The 9,003-nt window shown below is 42.4% G+C and overlaps 1 pseudogene; it reads left to right on the forward strand.

The window, feature by feature from the left end:
* The first annotated feature begins 3,738 nt into the window (after window positions 1–3,738).
* On the forward strand, window positions 3,739–7,066 carry LOC112901902 (annotated as a pseudogene).
* The last annotated feature ends 1,937 nt before the right edge of the window (window positions 7,067–9,003 follow it).

The following is a 9,003-nucleotide window of genomic DNA, read 5'->3' on the forward strand; positions in this document are numbered from 1 at the left end:
GAGATCTTTATCTCGTGTACATGTAAAGGCATTAGGGGTGACAGAAGAGCCTAGGTTTCATAGATTAAGGTATTGGCTACCCGAGTAGATTAGCGACAGTTAAGAGAAGACAATGAATGTATAAACAAGTAGTCAGTATTGCGACAAAGAAAATGCTCGTTGGCATAAAGTAGTAGGCGAGAGTTTTCAACCCTTTGGTGAGAGCGTGTGTGGCGCGTATATCCATAGGGTGTAGACACAACTCGGTAACAAGCATGTGGGTAGAGCCTACATGACTTAATGTACCAAGTGTATGGGCGGCGCCCTGCGAACTCGATGCACCAAGCGCAAGCATGTGGACTCAGCCCTATGAACTTGATGCACCAACCCGCGGTCTATAGTCAGAAGACCCCATGAATAGTCGATCATGGTGTAGCCCCCGAGGGTAATTCCCGTCGATGGGTGTACCCAAAATAGTGGTCAGCGCATGACCAATCTTGTTGAGAATAAGTTAGAGAAAAGTATAAGTCACTTAGCTTGATTCATGGACGATTTGTTGATGAAGCCAACTAGTCGGAGTCAATTTTGACTAGTTTCTAGACGAGACGAGTAGTCGAGGCCGGCGACAGCGCGTCGATGTTGCAGCGCAAGTTGCAGCCGAGCCGAGTGGCCGAGATCGTCGATGTGGCACGAGCTGGAGTAGAGCTGTGTAATTGAGATCGATGTAGTTTTTCACTCAATGATCCGGTCTCGAATTCGATGAATTGATCCGATGTTTGTGTGCACGGAGTGGCAATCCGCCATGTTGTGTGGATTGATCTTGATGAAGAGGTCCTTCAAGCTCGCCCGATGATCTCGATGATCTGCCCCATGGTGGGCGCCATCTATCGATGTTTTATGCGCTAACCTACCAAGGGGATACCCCACGGTAGTTGATTGTACGGTGGGGAATCGCTGGACCTGGAGCTTGATGGTAAAAGTGAGGACACGAGACACAAATTTAGATAGGTTCGGCCCACCAGAGTAGCGTAATGCTCGATGTCTTGTTGGGGGTATTGTATATTGCTCCCTGTGCTTAGGTGTTTCTCTGTTGAGTCTGCTGATTTAGGTACCCCTACCCTCCTTTATATATTCTAGGGGCGGGTTATTAGTCGGTTACAAGGTATAAGATAGAATTCCTAGTAGGATTACAGGGTGAAGCTCTAATAGGATTGGAGAGAAATCCTAGGAGCCTGACTTATTTTTTCTGTGAATACCTAAGGATCTATCCATGATAGAAGTAATAACATCAACAATTAATTAAAGAAGGAACTAACAGAAAAGGAATTCCTAACCTGATCATACTTTGTTATTAGTGATAAGTCTTGATTGTTTTGGGTCACCGGGTTGACTCAAAACTTATTTAATTGAACTAATCCAGATTTCATGGAAGAGAAGTATAATAAAACTGAACTAGCTAACTGATCCACTATCACCCTTGGTGTCCATATGCATCCCTATTTGCCACTGTAGGAAGTTGTCTAAGCAAATAAGAGCGATCCAAGCACTACTAGAAAACGGTCTATCGGTACCAGCACGTTAGTGCCGGTCAAGTACGAGCCGGCACTAACGTGCCTCAACAGTGTCAGGCGGGCACGTTAGTGCTGGCTAGAAATACCAGCCGGCACTAACATGCCATCCCCCCAACTGTCAGACGGCTGCCACAACGGTCAAAACACACGTTAGTGCCGGTCGGCATATCTAGCCGGCACTAACTTGGTCAATTACAAATTAGTGCCGGCTGTTAGTTCTAGCCGGCACTAAACGTAGACAGTTAGTGCCGGCTAAAGCCACCAGCCGGCACTAACTTGCCCCGTATATACCGGCCACCACATCTCAGCCCTCCCTCCATTTCATTTGCCACTCTTCTTCTTCCCGAGCCCTCCTTCACTCTCATGGCGTGTTACAGGGGAGGTGCTGCCCTTTTTTCCCCAAATTTGTGAGGATTTCATCCATTCAAGTGCACCAAAGGTTAGTAGCTTCTTCCACTCTTCTTTCACGGTGTTTATTCTTTATTTCATGCTTTCTAGATAAAGAAAATAGTGATTTTAAGGTTGAGGAAAAATGAGCATAATTTTCCGATTTGTTCATTAATTTGAGCAAAATAGAATCGATTTGTTACTTTTTAGAGAAGGTTTTCTAGATAGTTTGACCATCACATATTTAGAATAATTTTTTTGAATTATTTCACGGGGACATGTGTATATGTTAATGTGCAAAATTTTAGGAATTTTAAGGATGAGGGACTTTTAATGTTATGAAAAAGAAACAAAACCATGTATACCATCTCATATCAAGTATGAAGAAATACCTTTTCCTTTAATTCGTAAAAACATGACAAATAGACTTGGTGTTGTGGGGTTCATGGCCACAATACGAAACAAATCAGGGCACCCACTAGTTATTACATGCACAAGCCCAACAAACTGAAATCAATCCCGACAAAGCAAATGCACCATAGCAAGATGTACAAAAAGGGGGTCGTCATCTATTGGACAACCCGCACACAATAAATGCACAAGCCATATAATAATCTCTAGAAAAATTTCTGCAAATTATAAATATCCCGATGTATGTATAGTTCGAAGCTTTGCAAATAAATCTTGAGTAAAACTACAGAGGCAATTCACTGTAGAACTTTTCGAACTGTACGGCTACTATTGAATGCAAGTTGATAAAGATTTCGTGTATTTCCACTCAATATACATGTACTAGATGTATTTCTTCCTATCCAACAAAAGGAATGATGCCATATCTCATTGGGTTGATATTGCTCCCAAGTCCCAATCAATTCGAACTCAAATCAAAGCAATGGTATGGCATATATTATGAAAAATTGCACATTAACCTTAGATGTCACTGCACTGAATAAATCCAAATGGCTGCAAATAAAACTTTCTCAAAACGATATATATGGATATTATTGTCATAATGCAAGGAGATTTATGTACTTAATACACAAGGAAAACATTATATTATTGTATTATAAATTTTTTAAGAATCATCAAAATCCTTCCGAAAACCATATTTAGAGGTTTTGAAAATGACATCCAAAAACGCAAGTCGTCACGAGAAAGCAACAGGGCAGTTGTAAAATAACAGAAACGACCCGGAACAACCGCCACCACGAACAAAAACCACCAACAAACTCGCAAAAACACAAGTCATCAACAAAGCAACAGTGCACTTGTAAAATCACATAAAACGACCCAGAACAACCGCAAATTAGAACTTGCAGTACTCGCCACGATTTAGGGTGTGTTCGTTTTCTGGGGCATAAAGTTTAGAGGGGTGACATGTGTATATGTTACTATGCAAAATTTTAGGGATTTTAAGGATGAGGGACAATGAGCATGATTTTTTTGAGCAAGGTAGAATTGATTAGTTGCTTTTCAGAGAATGATTATTATATAGTTTGAACATCACACATTTAGAATGATTTTTTTTGAATTATTTCATGGTGACATGTGTATATGTTATTATGCCAATTTATTTTGCTATTTAGTTTAAATTTACTAGATAGGTGGCCTATGACACATTTACATTTTTTTTGAATTACTTCATAGTAACCTTTTTTTAGGGATAATGAGCATGATTTTTTTTTAATTTGTACAGATGGACCGGCAATGGATGCACGGAAGCCGGAGCACCTCGGCGTGGATTCAGGGTTTAGATTCTTTTCTCAAGGCAGCAGTGGCAAATAGGTCGCCAAAGGGTTTAATGTGTTGTCCATGCAGTGTTTGCGAAAATAAAAAGGAATTCCGGAAAAGAGAAACTCTATGGAATCACCTAGCCTTGAATGGTTTTATGAGTAACTATAGCCTTTGGACTAAGCACGGCGAAGTTGGAGTTATGATGGAAGATAATGAAGAAGATGACGATGGTGATAACAATCTTCCAGATTGGGCATGGGTTCATGAAACAGGTAGCTTTCAAGATGAACCAATGGACGAGGGTGAAGCAAATGTTGAACAAGAGGAGCCACCTGACGAGCTAGGTCAGGCGTTGCTTGATGCACGGAAAGACAGTGACACTGTGAAGGAGGCATTAAAGTTTGAGAAGATGTTGGAGGATCACAAAAGGCCGTTGTTCCCTAATTGCAAACCGGAGCAGAAGAAGTTGGGTACCACGCTAGAGATGCTGAAATGGAAGGCAACTAATGGTGTCACCGATAAGGGATTTGGTGAGCTATTAAAGATTGTAAAGAACATGCTTCCTGAGGGTAATGAATTGCCGTCAACAACATATGAAGCTAAAAAGATGGTTTGCCCTCTTGGATTGGACGTGCAGAAGATTCACGCATGTCTTAACGACTGCATCCTGTATCGCGGCGAATACGAGAACTTGGAAGCTTGTCCTGTTTGTAGCGCATTGTGGTATAAGATCAGGCGAGATGATCCAGGTGATGTTGATGGGGAGCCGGTAAAGAAGAGAGTTCCCGCAAAGTTGGTGTGGTACTTCCCTATAATACCACGTCTGAAGCGCTTTTTCAAAAACAAGGACAACGCTAAGTTGATACGGTGGCACAAAGAAGACCGTAAGGAGGATCACATGATCAGACACCCAGCAGATGGGTCCCAGTGGAGAAACCTTAACCGAGAGTATCCTCAATTTGACAACGACCCAAGGAATATAAGATTTGCTCTAAGTGCGGATGGAATGAATCCGTACGGTGAGTTTGGCAGCGCTCATAGTACATGGCCCGTGACCCTATGTATGTTCAACCTTCCTCCTTGGTTATGCCTGAAGCGTAAGTTCATCATGATGCCGGTGCTTATAGAAGGGCCAAAAGAACCTGGCAACGATATTGATGTGTTCCTGCAACCCTTGATGGATGATCTCTTACTGCTCTGGAAAGAAGAAGGTGTACATGTGTGGGATGAGTATAAACAGGAGTCTTTCAACCTCCGAGCTTTGCTTTTTGTATGCATCAATGATTGGCCTGCACTTGCAAAACTTTCGGGACAGTCGAACATGGGATACATGGCCTGCACCCACTGTTATGATGAAACCGATAGCATTTATTTGAAACACTGTAAGAAGTGCGTATACATGGGCCATCGCCGATTCCTTCCTACCGATCACCCCCTAAGAACCGAAGGGAAGCATTTCAAAGGAGAGCCCGAAACTCGTCGTAAGCCTCTGTTCCGTAATGGAAAGCGTGTGTTCTCGATGATCAAGGATGTGAAGGTAGTATTTGGAAAGGGTCCTGGTAGCCAACCTGTTCCGAAGGATGACCAGGGACATGTTCCAATGTGGAAGAAGAAATCTATATTGTGGAACCTACCTTATTGGCAAGTCTTACAGGTTCGCAACGCAATTGATGTGATGCATCTGTCGAAGAATCTTTGCGTCAACCTACTAGGCTTTCTGGGAGTGTATGGTAAGTCAAAAGACACATTGGAAGCAAGGCACGACATGTGGATGCTAGCCGGGCGACAAGGCTTGCAACCCGAGAAGAGAGACAAAGGATGCCACTATTTAAAACCTGCCAGCTATAATCTGAGTAAAGAGGAGAAGGAAAGCATGTTCGATTGCTTGAACAGTATCAAGGTCCCGTCTGGGTACTCCTCAAATATACAGGGCATAATAAATGTGAAAGAGAAGAAAATTCAAAACTTGAAGTCCCATGACTGCCACGTTCTGATGACACAATTACTTCCGGTTATACTGAGGGGTGTTCTACCGGAAAATGTGAGATTGGCAGTTGTAAAGCTTTGTGCATTCATGAATGAAATTTCACAGAAAGCAATTAATCCAAATAATCTAATAAAGCTGCAGAAAGACATTGTTGAATGTCTTGTCAGCTTTGAGATGGTCTTCCCACCTTCCTTCTTCAATATTATGACACACCTTCTAGTTCATATTGTGACAGAAATTACTATTCTGGGTCCTGTTTTTCTACACAATATGTTCCCTTTCGAGAGATTCATGGCAGTATTGAAGAAGTACGTGCGTAAACGTTCTCGCCCAGAAGGATGCATTGCTAAGGGCTATGGAACCGAGGAGGTAATTGAGTTTTGCGTTGACTATCTTCCTGATCTCAATTCGATTGGGCTCCCCGTGTCACACCATGAGGGGCGACTAAAGGGAAAAGGCACACTAGGAAAGAAATGTAATGTGCACATCCCTTGTAGTGAATTCAGCCAAGCAAACTTCACGGTTCTTCAGAATTCATCCAAGGTGGCTCCATATATTGATGAGCACATGAATATTATACAGTCTGAAAATCCACAAAAGAATCTTTCTTGGATTACACGCCAACATATAAAAACTTTTGACGGCTGGTTTAGACGAAAATTATTGGGCAACAACACAGTTGATCAAGAACTTCAATGGCTGGCTAGGGGACCATCAATCACTGTCTAGCAATACCAAGGGTACGAAATCAATGGGTATACATTTTATACGAGAGCTCAAGACAAAAAAAGCACCAACCAAAACAGTGGTGTCCGTATGTGTATAGTAAACAGTAATGGAGAAAAAAACAACTACTATGGTGTCATAGAGGAGATATGGGAACTTGAATATGGACCCATAGTTGTCCCTTTATTTCGTTGCGAATGGGTGGCTGGAGGAGGCGTAACGAAGGACCGGTATGGGATGACCATAGTTGACTTTAAAAAGATTGGATATAAAGATGAACCATTTGTTCTAGCCAAGAATGTGACACAAGTGTTCTATGTGAACGACATGTCGAGCAAACCGAAGAAGAAGTCAGATAAGACGTCTGAAGCAGACAAGGCTGGAAATGAGCCGAAACGGCACATAGTTCTTCCTGGAAAAAGAAAAGTTGTTGGAGTTGAGGATATTTCGGACAATTCGGAAGATTATGACCAGATTGATGACCTTCCTCCATTCTCAGTTAACGTTGACCCTAGCATCCTCTTATCCAAAGAGGACACACCTTACTTACGCTGTGATCACGCTCAAGGCACTTTCGTCAAAAGGAAGATTATCAATGTTCCAGTAGATAATGATAATGAGTAGTAGTTTTATATAAATTATGTATTGAATTCTCTCAATCAGTGATGTAATGTAACGCACCGCATCGTATTTATCTCAATTCTAGATACTATTTATCCAATTATGACATAATATCATCTTCAGATAATACTATATTTTTGCATGGTATAAATATTATTTACATTCACTAATTTTGTATTACTAGAAGCATTGAAACATTAAATTACAAATAAATAATCAAGTAATATGAGAATTGATTACATCATTGTATAGGCTACTATTGAAAAGTTTTTTGAAGAATTTTGCATGGATCAAAATGAAATGTTTTTGATTTATTATCAATAACAGAAACATATACACATATAAACCCTTTACGCTACACATAATTGATAATGGTTGCATATTCGTTAATTTACTTCAATTACTATTATTATTGTGTACATATAATTACTATAATTATTGTGTAGCTAAAAATAAGATGTAAATGTTTGTTATATTATTCTAATTATTAAGCCTATGTTGATCTAATTTAAGAATACTACAAATTTAGTGTAAATGGGAATTGGCGTGGCCAGTTCCCGCGCGCCAATTCCCGCGCGCACAGTACACGTTAGTGCCGACTGGTAATACCAGCCGGCACTAACTTTAGCACGTTAGTGCCGGCTAGCACTACTAGCCGGCACTAACGCGCCCACGTGACGTCAGGTGGACAAGTTAGTGCCGGCTGGTAATGTCAGCCGGCACTAACTTGTCCACCTGACGTCACGTGGGCGCGTTAGTGCCGGCTGGTAATGTCAGCCGGCACTAACCTAGCCTTCTCCCCAACAAATTAACTCCTTCGCATTCAGATCGACGTCGCCCCCAACTTACCGCCGCCCCGACGTCCTCGCGCCATTGCTGCCGCCGCCCGAAGCTCCGGCCGCCGCGCACCTCGTCATCCTCGCGCGCGGCCCGTTCCGCGCAGCCCGGCCGCCCGGCTGCCCCCCGCCTCGGGGTCCTCGCGCCACTGCTCCGCGTCCTCGCGCCATTGCCGCCGCCGCCCGAAGCTCCGACCGCGGCGCATCTCGTCGTCCTCGCGCGCGGCCCGTTCCGCGCAAGCCCGGCCGCCCGGCTGCCCCTGCTCGGCGTCCTCCCGCCATTGCTGCGGCGCCCGAAGCTCCGGCCCCCACCGTCGACCCCTCCCTCCGGACCTCCTCCTCGCCCTCCGATCGCAAAAACGGATTCGCGGTGAGCACCTTGTCCTCTACGGTACATTTTTCAAGTTTCCATAGATGCATCACCTCGAATTGTTATCAGTCGCTTAGCAAACCTCATTTGGTTCTAATTACTCAAGAAATGAATGTCTCAGTCACTTAGCAAATCTCGTTTGGTTCTAATTACTCACTGTCCTAGTTACACTTCAAGGAGGAAATGGACCTAGTTGTTCTAAAGGCCACGTGCAAGCTATGAATACATTGTTAGACAGTTGGCTGAGTAATTTCTAGCATGTCAGTATGGTCTTTTTTGGGCTTAAAGCCTTGTAATTCTCTTGTACAGCTGCAGTTTTTTGCTTGCACTTACATAAAAAAAAGTAGGAGCCTCCCCTGCTGTTCAAGTAAAAAAAATTGAAGATGCAATCACAAAACTTGGAATATCTGGGAAACTGGTGAAAGTCCTCAATGTGCAACATAAAGTTGAAGATGCAATCACATAACATCTAATGTTCATATAATTTTTCCAGACACATTATTTTTAAGATTGCTTTGAATAGTTAACTGCTTTGAATAGATTGCAATAAGGCACATTTTTCACATACATATGTAATGGTGCAACAAAGAGATGAAAATGGGTGTGCAATTTCATTTCAGATCTTGCATTCTAATATTGATAGAACCACTTTCATATCACTATACTAATATGATGAATATGGGAGGGTTTAGATAATCCTGCATGATTATAGCTGCTAGATACAAACTCTATACATGGCATCCTCTCTATGGAATTTGGTAGTTGTGTTCTTTTTTATCAATGCAGTTTAGA

Source organism: Panicum hallii, chromosome 8 (genome assembly GCF_002211085.1).
Source record: "Panicum hallii strain FIL2 chromosome 8, PHallii_v3.1, whole genome shotgun sequence".
Classification (NCBI taxonomy): Eukaryota; Viridiplantae; Streptophyta; class Magnoliopsida; order Poales; family Poaceae; genus Panicum; species Panicum hallii.